Below are 16,193 nucleotides of genomic sequence, written 5' to 3' on the forward strand. Positions count from 1 at the left end.
AGGCATTCCCATTCAACTAGGGTGTGCACTGCATCATGTGATCGATTATGCAGGGCGGGGCTTACCTGGGCCCCCACAATATTTTATTCAAGTGGGCACCCCTGATGCATATCGACTCAGAAGGAAGTCCTGTTTGTGCAATGGGGAGGACTTACTCCTAAGTCAAGGCGTGCAGAATTCCCAGGCAATCGCTGCACTTCTCTCTCTCCCACGATCTGCTGGAATGCATTCAAACTTTTTTTAAAAAAAATAATAACCCCCCCCCCCAGACGTTTCTCCAGAACATAGCTGTCAACCGTCCCTTATTTGGCGGGAAACTCCCTTATCCCAGCGGCCGTGTCCCGCTGCTGTCCCTTATTGATGATGTCCCTTAAATTTCCTGGGTTTCATGCTCACCCGGCTCGGGAGGGAAGCAGCGGCTCAGGGTCCTCCGCCGTGAGAGAGAGCATGCGCACGAGCTGCCGCGGCTCCGTCTCTCCCTTTTCCCCCTCAGGGGTGCGTTGCGAGGAGACAGGTGGCCACTGTGCTGCCAGGGGAAGCTGGAGGGACGCAGAAGGGCGGCACTTCAGGGCCACCGCGGCACCGCAATTGCCTCATGCCAGGCTTGCGGGCGGCGTGGGCGAGAGTCTGTCTCCCTCCCTCCCTCTCTCTTCATGCCAGGACGATGGCAGCCCCGACGTGCTGCTTAGCATACCCTCCAACCAGTGCAGCATCGTAATGTAGTGATTTCCCCCTCTGCATCCCTTTCATAACTCTATTTTTATAAATCATTTGTCCATCCATAGTTCACATTTTTACTACAAGTTTTCTGTCAATCCTACCAATGTATGTAACTCTTGACAATAGCTTTTCAAATAAATTATAAACTTTATCCATTCTTTATTAAAGAGGTCCTCTTCCTGGTTTCTAATTCTGCCTGTAAGCTTTGCCATCAGTTTTGCCTGCCCCTCTTCTTTGGTGGGAGTTGTAGAGCCTTAGGATCATCTAGTCCAACCCCCTGCAAAACACAGTCAGTCGCAGCAAAAGCAGCATGGCTCCATCAGTGGCGGATTTATGTATAAGCTAAGCAAAATCCCTTTTGGGGGCTAATCCCTTATTTTCGAGGCTGCTGGTCCCTTATTTTCAAATCTATGCTATGCTCCAGAAGCAAATCTGTAAATTGACAGCTATGCTCCAGAAGCATGCTTCGACCCCGGCAAAGGAGTCGTTGGGGCATTCCTCGGTTTCATCCCCTCCCACCGGTGCACGCATCTCCTCGTTTTTGCAACGAGAAAGCACTTCGGACCTTGTGGGGGGGGGGGGGCAAACGGGGCGGGGCCTCGGGGAGGGAGGGGGCTCCGCTGCTCCCCCTAGCGTCCTCCCGCGGGCTGTGCAGGATGCGGCAAAGGCCTTTGCATAAATTATGTTCATGACGCAGCAGCTAAAAAACCCCCAGCGCCGAAATCTGCCCCCTGGTTCTCCCCCCAGGCGGGGCAGGGGCTCGGGCGGCTGTGGCGGGGGGGCAGGCCCGGTGCAAAACCTCGGGGGCTGCGCTTGCAGGAGGGCTTGAGCCCGGCTGGGCCCTGGGGGTGGGGGGCGCTGCCTCCCCCCCTCCTCTTTTTGTGCGTGTGCGAGCAGCGCCTTTCGCTCCCGCTGCTGTGAGATGAATTTTTAATTATTCCCCGGGAAAAAAAGGAAGAGAGAGAGAGAGAAAAGAAGACGAGGAGGGGAAAAGATCGGCTCGGAGGAGCCCCGGCCCGGGCAGGGGGCGAGCGGGTCCCTCCCGGCTGCGCAGCGGTGAGTGGGGTGGGGGGCGGCGGCGGCGGGGCCGGTGCTGGGGGTGGGGGGCGGGGGGGACCCGGTTCGGTGAATATGCAATGGTCTTAATTAGCATAATTTATATATTTATGATAAAGAGAGAGGAAAACAGGGGCCGGAGCGCGGGGGAGACGCCGGGGACGGCGAGGCAGCCCTGGGCGCGCAGAGGGCGGGGGGCGCAGGCAGGGCTGGGGGCGCAGCCCCCCATCTGCTTTTGGGGGGCCCTCCATCGAAAGGAATGTAGAGGGATCGGTTTTCTGCTGGGGGGTGTCGGTGGGGGAGGATCCGGACCACACGAGGAAAGCGAAAGGCTGGCTAGGAAACGGGCAGGGTGGCAGGGGGAATTGGTAGGGAAGATAAAGCGGGGGGGGGGGGTAATAATAATAATAGCAATAATAATAATAATAATGAGGCGGCTCTCCTGGAGGATTGGAGCCCGGCTCGGCAGAAGACCGGCGGCGAGGAGCGAAGGGGCCGTTGCCGAGAAATGGGTTAGAGAGGGGGGCAGAGGGCAAAGGGGGTCTATTTGGCATTTTCGTGCTGCAAACCGCCCTGCTCGGGCGAAGGGCGGTATGCAAACTTAAGGAACGGACAGCATCATAAGTGGATGAGAGGCGGGCGCGAAGGAAGGCGAGGCTGCTTGGGGAGCCCCCGCGGGGAAAGAGGGGGCCTGGGTTCGGGGGGCAGTGGGGTGCTGGGTCCCCACGCGAAGGAGCCGGGGGGGGGAACACCCCCTGCGGTGTGGGGTGCGCGGTGAGTGGAGGGGAAGGGGGACTCGAGGAGGGTGCCGAGGGCGCCCCCTCGGAATCTGGGGCTGGGCACGAGGAAAGGGGCTCGGAGGGAAAGGGGGTCCCGGGGGCGTGTGGGGCGGCCCGCGAGGAAGAGGCTCCAGGTGCGGGGCTGAACCCGGCCCCCCGGGGAGACTTCGGAGGCAGTTGGGCGCCAGCGGGAAACGGAACAGAGAGCCCCCCGAGCGGCGGAAAGAGGGAGCCGGGCAGCGTTTGGCGTGAGCCCCGGCGCCTCTCGGCCCCGCCGGAGCTCGGCCCCCGATGCCCGAGGAATGCGAGGGCGCCTCGGGGAGCGGCTGGCGTCGAGTCCGGGGCGTCGTGAAGCCGGGCGGCACTTTCGGAGCTTCCTCGGGACTTCGCCAAATGTCGCCCTCCGACGCGGCAGGTATCTAGGTGGGTCTTAGAAGCAGGAAGGCGCACCTGGCGGGTGGCGGAGTTTGTCAACAGGGCGGCCAGAATAGGGTGAGGTGGGAAGGGCAGCGCATTTTTCTATGCAATGTCGGGCATGGCTTCCTTGCTACCACAGGCCAAGCGGGTCTCTCCGTTGTTTTGTTGGGCTTCAAAAGAAGTGGATACTTTCCCTTTTTACCTGACCACTGGAAATGCAGAATTTGGCAGCCCAGGTTGCTTATGGGGCAGGACAGTTTGAGCATATAATGCCCATCCCGCGCCAACTGCCCTGGCTGCCACTTAATTTTGGGTCCCAATTCAAAGTGCTGGTCTTGACCTATAAAGACTCAAATGGCTGAGGATTGGAATACCTCACAGACCGCCAAATAAACTGACCCGCGGTCATCGCCTGAGGCTCTTCTTCGTGTGCCTCCTCCATGAGAGGCATAGCTGTCAACTTTCAGATTTGAAAATAAGGGATCAGCAGCCTCACCTGTCCAGTCTACGGGATATCTAACAATCCAGGAGAGCAGTGGGAAACAGCGCTGGAATAAGGGAATTTCCCACAAAAAAAGGGGAAGGTTGCCAGCTATGATGAGAGGTCCAGAGGGTGGCAACACGAGAAGGGGCCTTTTCTGTGGTGGCTCCCCATTTGTGGGATGCTCTCCCCATGAAGGCTCATCTGGCACCTTTGTTACATATCTGTAGGCACCAGGCAAAAACATTTCTCTATAACCAGGCCTTTGGCTGATTAACATGCTATGGCTTTTTAAATGTGTGGAAGGGGAGTTATTGGTTTGGGTTTTTTTTTAATGTATTTTGTGTTCTCATTCTGTATTTTTCTGATGTGAACCACCCCATGATGTTCCACTGAAAGGTTGTGTACTACTACTACTATTCTCCCCAACTTCCTCTCCCAGTTGAATGGCTAATGGTAGCTTCAGTGTAACTTGTTGAAACTTAGATCTCAACCTTCTCCCAACACTGGATTCCTGTTGAAACTTAGATCTCAACCTTCTCCCAACACTGGATTCCTTTCAAATTGGCCTCTTCCTCCATGGCTGCTTTTAAGTATCTCTCTCTTTTAAGTACAACAAGATCTGATCATGGATCTCTAACTAACACCACATCTCTCTCACACACCCCTCATTTCAAGGAATAAGGGCTGGAGAGTGAAGGTCAGAGGACATTAAGGACAGCTTGACCTTTGGTACTTCCTCTCTCCTCCTCTTTCTCCATTTTTACAAATTTTTCTGCAGATTGAACATAGGAACAGCAGAAGAGCTCTGATGGGTCAGACCAAAGGCTTATCTAGTCCAGCATCCTGTTCCCACAGTGGCTAACCAAAATCTCACAAGCAGAACTGGCCAAACCAAGGACTAGTTCACACTGAGGTTGCAAAGCTGTCTCTGAGCTGTACCATTTCAAACCACAAGTGTGGGCTGTCTTGAATTAATGTTCCTTTGTACTTAAAAAGAGAAATAATCTCCGGCTCAAAAACTAGATGCCAGAGGTGAGGATTATGACGGTGTTTTCAGGCATGTCAGCCTCCTTGCAGTGTGAAATGGGACACAGCTCTACCAACTCTCTGAGGTCTCAACACTGATAGGAAGCGAGGGGGCCTTGTAAAAAGAAAGAAATAATTCCTATCTTTGCTGCGCAATGGGGCTGAATATGCCTCGAGGCTAATAAAACAGTTGGCTATGGCAACCGCTGCTTGTGTGTCTTTTTGTATAAAGGTTGATTCAACTGTGGCTCAAATATAATCTCCATCTAGGCAAAGATGTGTGCAGGCCACCAGTTGTATTTGACATAGTGTTTGGTGGTTGTGGTTATTTTGGTCACGTGTACATGGATTTGGAAGTGATTCACCAGATTGAGCATATGCTTTACATGTAAGTATTATGACTGAAGTTTAGCCCCTGACACTGCTGGGGTTTAGCTCAAGACACTGTATAGATGGGGAAAGCTTTAAAAGGATGTTAGGCAATGCAGCCGCAAGGGTCTGCTGTGTGAGACTTGGATAATCATTGCCCAGTGTATTCCTAAATAACATTTTCATCCCGCAGTTCCAAGGAACTCAGGGAGGCACACATGTTCCTCTTGCCTAAACCTAAAAGTTTAGGTTAAACATTTGGGAACTTCAACTGACTCAGTGTGTTTCATGGCTGAGTGGTGATTTGAAGCCAAGTGTCATCATTCCAATTATCTACAGACTTTACTGAGCTAAATGGATCAGTGTAAAGCAGAACCTCTAAACTGCCCACAGTTTGGTATGTGCATGTAACAAATACTGAGAGGTGAGCAAAAACTTCTGCTTTTGATGGGAAGGCAGTGCTGCAGCTTCCCTCAAGCCTATGTGTACAACCATAGGTGTGGCTGTGTGTGTGTTTGTGTGTGTGTGTGTGTGTGTGTGTGTATCTATGTCCCATTTGCTCCATTTGCTGTGCAGGTGGCGCTGTGGTCTAAACCACTGAGCCTAGGGCTTGCCGATCAGAAGGTCAGTGGTTCAAATCCCCAAGACGGGGTGAGCTCCCGTTGCTCTGTCCCAGCTCCTGTCAACCTAGCAGTTCGAAAACACATCAAAGTGCAAGTAGATAAATAGGTTCCACTCTGGCGGGAAAGGTAAACGGTGTTTCCGGGCGCTGCTCTGATTTTGCCAGAAGTGGCTTAGTCATGCTGGCCACATGACCCGGAAAAACTGGCTGCGGACAAACGTCAGCTCCCTCGGCCAGTAAAGCGAGATGAGCACCGCAACCCCAGAATCGTTTGCAACTGGACTTAACTGTCAGGGATCCTTTACCTTTACCTTTTAAAGCCTCATTTGGCACCTTTGTGATGGTGTAGTGAAGGACTAAGTTTTGTGAGGTGTGTACTTTACTGCATGCCCAGCTCTTCAGGCAGCTATTCAGACTACATTCCATTACAATACTGTTGCTTGTCTGAATATAACTCTTTTAATGGAAGTGTTTGTGCCATGCAAACACATCACAGGGTGATGGAAGATGATTGTGGCCATCCCTGCCCAGGGCACTTGGTGTTGTGATGCTGATGGCAGAGGAGACCTCAGTTCAGATCCCCAGAACAATGAAACTCACTGGTGACCTTGGGCCAGTCATTAGCCTACTTCACAGGATTGATGTACGGATAAAATGGGGGGGGGGGGGCGCTAGTATGGTAATTGCCTTGAGCTCTTTGGAGAAAAGGCAGGATTCAAATGAAATAAATAAACATCCACTTCCAGTTTGGGGAGGTTCTGTGGATAATACGTAAAGACGTCTGGATTCATTTTTGAACTAACTGATCCAGCTGTCTCCCTTTCCACTAGTAGCAGCAGAAGCTCAAAAATAAACTCTTGCATCCTTTAAAATATGTTATTAGTGAGGCAACGGGAGGAGTTGGGAGGGAAGAGTTCAGCTTTGAATGGTGGGAAATGGCCCTTCTGCCTTGGGCTCTGGCACTGTAACTGTCTTTGGTGCTGAGATTAGGCCTTCTTCACAATGGGATGTTTATTCTCTGTTGGACGGGATCAGCGGCTACGCACCCCTTTTATATTCTGCTCACTCCCGTGGGGCAAGATTGCTATCTAAAATCAACTCCTGTGTCAGCAGGGTTAACTTTTAAAAGCTAGTTGTACAGAAAACTTAAGACCTAGCGTAGTTATTCTCTGATCTATATGCCTTTGTAAAGGAGAAGGGGTCCTGTGAGCCTTGTGTTTGTATGCCTTTGGAAAAATGCATATTCAGAACACCATTAAATGGAACAAGATTTCACTTCAGAAACATTTCGATCATTTACATGGGAGGAAATGAAAGTTGCAGCACATTTGCATACTGACATTCAAAACCTTTTAATCATTGATGGCACACTAAGCTCCACCTTCTCCCTCCTGTAGCCTGGAAAGTGAATATATTACCCTCATTTAATTTTATGATATATTAACATGTTGTCTTCCCTTCTGTGCTGGGAGCCTTATCACTCTCCCCCCACCCCCCCTCTGTTTCCCCTTGCCTCCAGAGATCAAGAAATAGCTTTTATCTCAACACTACTTTTTCACGTTTTGCTGCAAAAGTGAACTAACATTGTTGCGCCTGAAATAATCAGAACGAAACAGGTGCGTTTTCATAAAATTACCATTGCAAATGTGTCCCATTCCACTCTTTTAACCACTCGTGTGCAGTAGGCATCTGCTGAGAAAGTGAGAAATAAATCTGTAAAGACACTTGAGATTTTATGCCAGTGCTTTCTGCCTTGCTGAAAGACAGAAGCCGGGTAAATGACTACACTTTGCTCCCCCCTTTTACATTATTTTACAACAGAAATAATGGAATTCTGCTTTTTTATTAAACAATACTACGCAAGAATCACAACAGGGAGGAGCGACTTGTGGCTCTCCGGGTGTTGTTTGATTTCAACCAGGGATCATGGGAGTTGTATTCCAACAACATCTGATTCCCAACCCCTATGTTACAGAATTATTTTAAGCCGGTTTGTATTCTTCCTCTGCCACCAGTTTCAGGGCGGTTAAGAACCGCATAGGACAGCTGTAATTCCCAGTTCATTGGAACCTATTTCCATATAATGTGTTCCAGTTTGGATTCATTATATGCTGAGCACCATTAATTCATAGTCCAATTCTGAAGTTCATATGGCCCAAATAGGCACATCAACTCCACCGACTTTCTGAGAAAATGGCGATCTTTTGACAATCTCCACCCTAGTTGGCATTTGCGTTGAGACCACCCTTTACACCAGAATCCTCCTCCACAAAGATGGAACTACATGGCTACCAAAGTTGGCTGCTTTGTACTTGCCCATAATCACTTCCGCTTTGAGGAGAACATGTGTATTCAGATTGATGGTGCTGGCATGAGTACCTGCTTGGCTCCACAGTGTGCTAGCATCTTGATGGCTCACTTAAAACAATGTTTTCTCAACTACTATTCCCAAAAGCCTCTCTTCTACGTGAAATACGCTGATGGCATCTTTGTCATACGGACTCGAGGACAATACGTACTTGCCACTTCAGTGGGTTGTTCCAGTGTTCATTATCCTCAGAGTAGACCTATTGAAATGAATGGACATAGAATAATAGAATTGTCCAACTTAGGTCCATTAATTTCCATGGGTTTGAGTAGAACTTAGTTGGATGCAGCCCAGTAATTTGCCAGTCCACTATCAACGTTAGCCTACAATCTATGCAAGAGATCCACTTTTGTATACAGTGGTACCTCAGGTTACATACGCTTCGGGTTACATATGCTTCAGGTTACAGACTCTGCTAACCCAGAAATAGTGCTTCAGGTTAAGAACTTTGCTTCAGGATGAGAACAGAAATTGTGCTTTGGCAGCGCGGCGGCGGCAGGAGGCCCCATTAGCTAAAGTGGTGCTTCAGGTTAAGAACAGTTTCAGGTTAAGAACGGACCTCCGGAACAAATTAAGTACTTAACCTGAGGTACCACTGTACTACTGTACAGTGGACACATTAGAACCATGCTTCATAGGAAGTGCTGGTTGCTAAGTGTGCTTTCATGCTTCCAGCTTCCACCCAGGACATACCATGAGTCCATTGTCTACAGCTAAGCCCTATGATACAACCACATCTGTTGAGGGTCATCAGACAGACTACTTAAGAATTTCATCAGACATTTGAGACTACAATACCTACCCAATGAAGTAAAATAATGCATCAACAATGCCAGAATGGTACCCAGGAACAATCTACAGTGCAAACTTAGAAGAGAAAATGACAGGCCACCGCTTGCTGTCACTTATTTCTCAGCTGAAACCACTCAGACATATCATCAGGATTCTAGAGCCCGTCCTGGACAATGGCACTTCCCTGTCACAGGCCTTGGAAGTCACTGGCTTGTAGTTGCTTCCAGACAGCACCCAACCTAAACCTCTGCATCAGCAACAACCAGCTAACAAAATTTTGGGCACAGGAAAAAGATCCTGTGACAGAGCCAGGTACCTAATCTGCCCCACCCACCCCATGCCCATTCTGGCATGGTTTTTATAAGACTTGATGTGATCCAAAGTGTCATGGGTTCATTCATCTTCTATTCCAATGTGATTTATGCTATCATCTATTAACAATGCCCTACTGCATTCTGTTTAGTGGTGTAAATTTTCCAGCATAAAATACCCTATGTGAAATAGGGGAAATGTTCAGTTTGCTTAGAGAAATTTGCTGATGACCTGAGTGACTTAATTATGTGTGTTTTACTTGTATTTCGTAAGCAAAGTGAAAACTTTGAAAATGCCAAGCTTGCATAATATATATTTGCCATTGGCATCCATTCATTTTTCCTAACAAACTTATGAAACACAAAAAAATCCATGGAAAAATAAAGCACTGGAGAGTTTCCTGCCCCATATTACTAATCGGTCTGAGAGATCAGCCTCTATTCTAGGCAAAATAATAGATAGGCACAAATCTGACATCAGAAAGTGACAATACCAATAAACCAGTGAGGATGTTTCAGCCTCCCAGAACACACTGTTACTGACCTAAAGGTGGCCATTCTGAAACACAGGGATGTCAAAAGAAGAAACAGCTGAATCACAATTCAGCAGGAAGTTCAGTGCTATACCGTGTGGGTTAAATTAAGACAAAGGATGTTCATTAACTTACCAAGGCCAGGGTACCTGCGCTGTCTATGGCTGTTTCTTGTGAATGGTTCTCTACCTCTCTATAGGTGTTAATACAATTTCAGCAATTCTTACCAATCTGCTAATGCACTAAGCGAAAGTCATGCCTCTTTAGAATATATTATGAAGCACTTAACTGACACCTTTGCATTTCATTGCCATTAAATCCCCACCTTATAATTGTCTCCTTTTTGGACCTGCCAGCAAAGATTTCAGTTCACGCATCTGATGCAGTGAGCTTAAATCCACGAAAACCCACACCATAATAAATTTGTTAGTCTTTAAGCTGCCTCAAGACACTCTGGTTGTTTTTGCTTCAAGAAGCAAATATGGCTCTCCCTCTGTCATTTTTCATTAATGGAGTGGTTTTCAACCAGTGTGCTGTGGCACCCTGGGCTGCCTTGAATGATGATCATGGAGGCTGCAGGCAACACTGGCCTCTGTCCCTCTTTCCTTCCCTCCCTCCTCTGATGCCCTCTCAGGTCTCTGCCTCCCAAAAGGTTGCACAGCTGTTTGATGTTTTAATGCATTGGTACTAACTTGAAATGATGGTAAGCAAAACCAAAAAAGTCTTGTGTCACCTTAAAAATTGTCATGGCATGAGCTTTCATGTGCCCCAGGCAGGTTTACCAAATGCATGATGTATAGTTCTGAATCTGCAAACCTATATAAGCAAGACAGGAATGTCCAGGAGAATTTCAGAAGGAAATGAATAAAGCAACATAGTACAGAAAAGAATCACAGTGTTGGTAGTAACACAAACATATCTTCATTGGTTAGCTAATTAATGGATGTAGCAAGATTTAAAAAAAAAAAATAACACAAACACCCGATGGGTAATTTCTTGAGAAATATTGGCCACCCTTGGACAATTAAAACTCAGCTTAATAAGCCAAGATATAAATGAGCCTTGTGGCTGCTCACTAGCAGAAAGGGGCTGTGTTTGCAAATGAAGACAGGAAGTCTTCGGTTAACTGTATCTTCCTGTTTTGTCTAAACCAAGAAACTGTTTAATGGCTTTGGAACAAGACGATATTAAGCCAACTTCAAACTGTGGCTTCATTAAATATAATTTCCTAGTTTGGGACACTAGAGTTAACTGACTTGTTTGTTAGCTTACATGAAGGGGCACCACACACCCGTAGAGTTTGGTTTCCAGTGTGGAATCCGGAATGCTAAGAGCTTCAGCATGGATTGTTTTTTTAAAATGTCTATAGTCCTCATCTTTATAGGATGAAAAACTTGAGTGAACTTGATATGTTTCTGCTATAAGCTTGGAACCCACAGAGAGTCAGAAGACAGTGCTGGGACAGGATCTTGGGAGATCCACGTTCAGATAGGATGGTCAAGTTGACTTTGTTAATTTTCTCATGGCCTTGTTAATTGTGCTTATTGTGTATAGCAGGGGAGGAAGAACCGTACTAAAATATGGGCTACTCTGGGAGGAAGGGCAAGATAGAAATGTAGTTAAATGACCACAATCTTATGAATTGCTGGGAAGGGAAGGGTTCAGGCATCCGAAAGCCTAGCTGCTGATCGATGAATCCATGCAGCCCACATGATGGATAACATTTGGGGGAGAAAGGCCCCGTATGGTGTGGGTTGGCATCATGGGCAGCTGTGAGGTGACATTCCATGGGCATTTTAGGGGTCCACACTGTAGAGTGAGGAGTCCCCCTCCTCACCCACCCTGGCTATGGATCCTGCTCATTGTCCCCAGTACCATCCAGAATGGAGTGATGGCATTGTAAGACATAATTGAGCCCCCTTCCAAAAGACCGCTGGGTTGTATCCAACTAAGCTCTCTTAAGTTGGGTCCAGTTGGGTCCATTAACTTCAATAGGTTTTCTCTGAGTAGAAGTAACATTAGCTACAATGACCCGTTGTTATGAGGAAGGCCAACATGATACTAAAGCCAGTTGTGAGTTGTAGGTAAGATTCCTTCCCAGCCCCAGTTGCAAGCTGCTAATTTCAATTTGGGAGAAGGTGATAAATGCTGTGAAATAAGGGCAGGTGGGAGACATGAAGGGAATGGCTGTGCTGAAACCTGGGCTACAACCTCTATTGATGGTGATGAGTCAACTGGAGGGGAAAAGTTCTCCCTCCCCCATGACCAACCAGCTCAGTTAATTGGCTCCTGGAATGGCACTCAGGCCATAGCATGGGCAGATGGTAGACCCACCAGACTGCCACCTGGCCAATGCTAAGAAACATATTGTCCTCCTTCTCCCCACCCTCCACCCCAAAAAACACACACATGCTGAATGCAACTGGGGCTCCCTGGTGATCTGGGAACTGATGATTAGTCAATAGCAGCTCTGTTTTCATTTGACGGTTGTACCACCACCACCACCAGAAAAAAATAAATTCTGCAAAATGTATTTAAATGAAGGGAGGGTGTGTGCAATCTTTTAAAGCTCTAATGAAAGAATGTGCAGCTACAAAATCAAACATATTTAGGCCCAGGTTCCAAGCTCCTTAAAATGGGGAGGGTTCCTGAGTCCCAAGCATTCTTCTCCAGGGTTGTCTCTCTAGGTGTCCTCATCTCATTCAAAGTTCAGCTCAGACCTGAACTTGTTTCCTCAGCAGCCGTAACTCGCTGAGTTATTTGGGTTCCTTCTCCCCTTCACGTGATAAAGAGATGGAAAAGTCATGCCTATAATGGAAAACAATGCCATTGAATAGATGTGGGATTTATTTATTTTTAATTACAACTCAAGGCCAGGAAGGAATGAGCAAGCTATCTTCCAGCGCCATCATATAGCTCTGCAAGTAGGAATATATCAGCTACTACCTTTTCCTGGCAAAGCTTGCATTTATTTATTTATTTGCAAATATGGACTATTGCTCCCGTAGCTAATGCTCAGCTACAAGTCAAGCACCCTTCTGCCTGCAGCTTTCCTTCCTTCTATATATGTCGGGGTTCAGAGCAAGGCTATTATTAGCCACTCTGCTTTGTTTTAGGAACAGCTGGATAGTCAGCCAAACAGCCAGATCTGATGACAGATTACTTTATAGCTTTGGGCTGCAATTCCTTCCCCACTCCACTCCCAACAGCTTTTAACAAATGCCGTGGTATCTGCCCTTATGTTTTGTCAATGTGTTTTAAGAAAATCAGCCAGCAAAGGCCTTTGTTAGCTGGCCCATCCTGGCGCAGACTTTCTAGGAATGAGGATGAGTCATCTTGAATGAGATTAGAAATGGAAAATATTGGGGCCAGTAGACAGATAGGATCGAAAGACTGCAGTCGGAGAACTCGCCAGGTTTCCAGTCTGTTCTGATGGTTTTTACAGCCAGCCATAACATAGTTCTGCCTTGAGCTCCGTCCCCCCGTCCCCCCGCAAGCTGTGTTCTGGACTCCAGTCATGTTATTTTGCGAGGGTGTATAGTATACTTCTTCATCCTTTACCTCCCTCTAAGCCTACTCACAAGTAGCTGACAATGTTTGATAATTTGGAATTTGGGGCACTTGTAGATGGAGAGTTCCAGAAACTGACAAGTGCTCTCTTTTTTTGTCTCAGTCTCTCTGATTGAAAGGTTAACTCAATAGTTAATCAGCTGAAACCAACCTAATTGACTAAAGTGTCCAGCTATAGTTCAAATAATTTTCCAGAAACATCCACATAAGTATTCTTTTATCCAGCTGGCTCCATGTTTCTTCAAGTCAGAACCCGGAGACCTCTAATTTTGAGACTGCAATGCCCAGCCCATGGCAGCCGTAAATCAAAGTCACCTGCCATGTAAGAAAAGGCTAGAAAGGGCAAGAATTCGGGAAAAAGAAAGAGACAAGATGAGTCTCCTTGTTGCTTAAAACAAAGTGAGCATGCTCAGGGAACTTGTATTTTTATTATTATTATTATTATTATTATTATTATTATTGTTATTATTTTATCATTATATATTTATTTATACCCCACCTTTTCCCTGATGGGACTCAAGGTACGTTACAAGAACCACTAAAATCATAGAAAAATCAATCGTTGGAATACAATTAAACATCGATAGAATTAAAACTATATACTGTACACATATAAAATCTGTTGATGGTTCCTTATCACATGAACCAGCTTGACTTATTCCTGGCTAGTGATCTTTTTTTATAATTTTATTTATGAATTTTTACAACTTATATATACTTCATACAATATTCATCATTATCTCTTATCCTCAGACCTCCCAGTTCATCTCTCCATGGCGTTCTAGGTAATCTTTCGCTAGCCTCATATTCTATTATTCCAACCCTCAAATCTTCCTTTATTTAATGTTATCTGCTGCTCATATGTTCATTCCTACTTGTAGGTTAAATGGAGTATTATACCCTCTAAGATACTCTTCAAAGCGCTTCCATGTCGGTTTGCATTTCTTGGTACAGAAAGTATTGGTTTGGTGTGTAATTAGTTCAAGAGGGTTCTGGATGCTCTGTGTGAAAGAAACAAGCAGAAGGTTCATGATGTTTGGGTTATACCTTCAGAGAAGCTGGGTACAGCTGACTTAAACTGGTTCTCTTATCTCTTCAGTCAAGGTCATGCTGACTATAAAAGTAAGGCCAGAAGTAGCCCGGGTTTCACTTTCTCTGTCTCTTTTCCTTCTGGTGTGATGTTTTGTACCTAGTATGCTTAGTGTTATGGTTTAGACTTATTACAAGTTATTGTAAGTTTAAACTTGCTGCAACTGGATTTCTTATGGACAGTGCCAATCCTGAATGTATTGGATTTGTGACCTTTATGCTCATTTGCCTTCAGTAGCAGAAAAGCTCTGCTGAATGAAAGAGGCCTCTGGTCTATTTTTTGGGAATCCTGCAACGTGTTTAAGTTTTTACTCTGCTAGCTATATGTTGGAATTTGCTCTGGATCAATATTGAGTAGAATTTCATGACATTCCACTCATTCCTGGCTAGTGATCTTGTGTTGGCCAGAGCAGCGTAGTGGCACATGTGTTGAACCCCACCTGATACCAATGAGTTCAAGACTTCTTGCATGCTTGAACCCAAATCATCAGTTGCTGTGGGGGACTCTGCTTCTACATGCTGTCAACTAAGAATGGCTTCAGGTGTTACGCAGAAAAGACAAGAAAGGAGGGGCAAGGGACATCCTTGCGGTGCATTCCTGTGTATTGTGCAAGGAGAAAACTTTTTCACTCCTTTGCGGGGGGAGCACCTAGAGTCCTTATTTTCACACATCAGTGTCATACATTGTCATAAGGAAAACCTTAAACACGTTGCAGAGTGCCCAAAAATAGACCAAAGGCAATAGTACTTCATTCAGCAGAGCTATACTTGTGCTGAAGGCAAATGTTGCGTAATGGTTATCAAATCCAATGCAATCAGGATTGGCTCAGTGCATACAAAATCCAGTTGCAGCATTTATAAACTTAACTCATAATAAGGCTAAACCTTAGCACTAAGAAACACCACACCAGAAGGAAGAGAGAGAAAGAGAAAAGTAAGATCCAGGCTCCTTTTGGCCCATATTTATAGTCAGGATGACTCTGCAGAATAGAGATAAGAGAACTAGTTCAAAGCAGCTTCCCAGAAAGTATAACCCAAACAATTGTTAACACTGCTGCCTCTGCTTCTCTCACACAGAGATGCTTCTAGTAGTTTCTAGAATTAATCAGAATAGAAAAGAATAGAAAAGATCTTTACACAAGATATCAACACTTTCTGCACTAAGAAATGCACACTGACAACCAGAACTTCAGAAGCACAAGCTTATTTGCACTTCCAACTTTTATCATCCGCTCTTCTACGCCCACCCCCAACTCCCAGCTAGGTACACGATTTGCAGTAATGTGACCCATCAACTAATGTGAGGTAGCCTGAAAGAGAGAACTGGTGTTTGTTTCATGTGTAGATTCCACTGTCAACTCTGCTAGACAGGTGTTGTGGGGTTTTGCATTGCTTCCATGAACAAAAGGGAAGGGGGGGGAGCAATGATAGGGAGCTATGCTTTTCTCAACCACTTTCATCTGCCTCCTATCTTAAGAAACATCCCTACACAGCAACAGACGCAGGCCTACAGTCTGCTTACAGAAGTTGGCCAGTTCTCTTGGGATTTAAACGAGAGATCTGGGGCGCTGGTTAAATCCTGACAGTTTTCTGATGGTAAGTGAGGGCATCTCTGCAGGCTCTGTGCTTCTTACCTGTGGCGCGTTCAGGATAAGATTCCCTCTGGAATAGTATCTGGGACAGTTATATTTCTGACTCATCGGCATTTGTAATTAAACATGGTAATTCTATTCACTGTGGGGCTCGGGGTGTTGCAAATCGCCCTCTTCCCTTTCCCCCCCATTTTTGCGCATTTCATTTCTTTGTCACCATCTGCTGCGAAATGGCTGTTTCTCTTTCGGTGTGCACTTTGCATTGCCATCTGGGCAAAATTATTTGTCCCATTAATTGCGAAAATGTGTGAAGAAGCAAAACAAAAATGCTACTACAAGCCAGCGGAATGTGTGCTAAATGAGATCCAGCCCACTCGCGAGAACATCCACACAGAGCTTGACATTATGAAATGCCTATTTTAATAGCCTCTCTTGCTAATTGGTCTTTGCACAGCGTCGAAAAAT

General features: G+C 46.3%; 1 protein-coding gene across 2 annotated transcripts in view; it reads left to right on the forward strand.

The window, feature by feature from the left end:
• The first annotated feature begins 1,368 nt into the window (after positions 1 to 1,368).
• POU6F1 (POU class 6 homeobox 1) overlaps positions 1,369 to 16,193 on the forward strand; it is a 39,679-nt gene continuing 24,854 nt past the window's right edge. Inside the window, exon 1 of one of the 2 annotated variants that reach the window (XM_028721486.2) lies at positions 1,369 to 1,776. The gene's annotated coding sequence lies outside the window, so the exon portion shown is untranslated. Of the gene's footprint in view, positions 1,777 to 2,669; positions 2,979 to 16,193 lie in introns of those variants that run through there. The other variant, XM_028721487.2, reaches the window with a different exon arrangement.

This window comes from Podarcis muralis, chromosome 2 (genome assembly GCF_964188315.1).
Source record: "Podarcis muralis chromosome 2, rPodMur119.hap1.1, whole genome shotgun sequence".
NCBI classification, from domain to species: Eukaryota; Metazoa; Chordata; class Lepidosauria; order Squamata; family Lacertidae; genus Podarcis; species Podarcis muralis.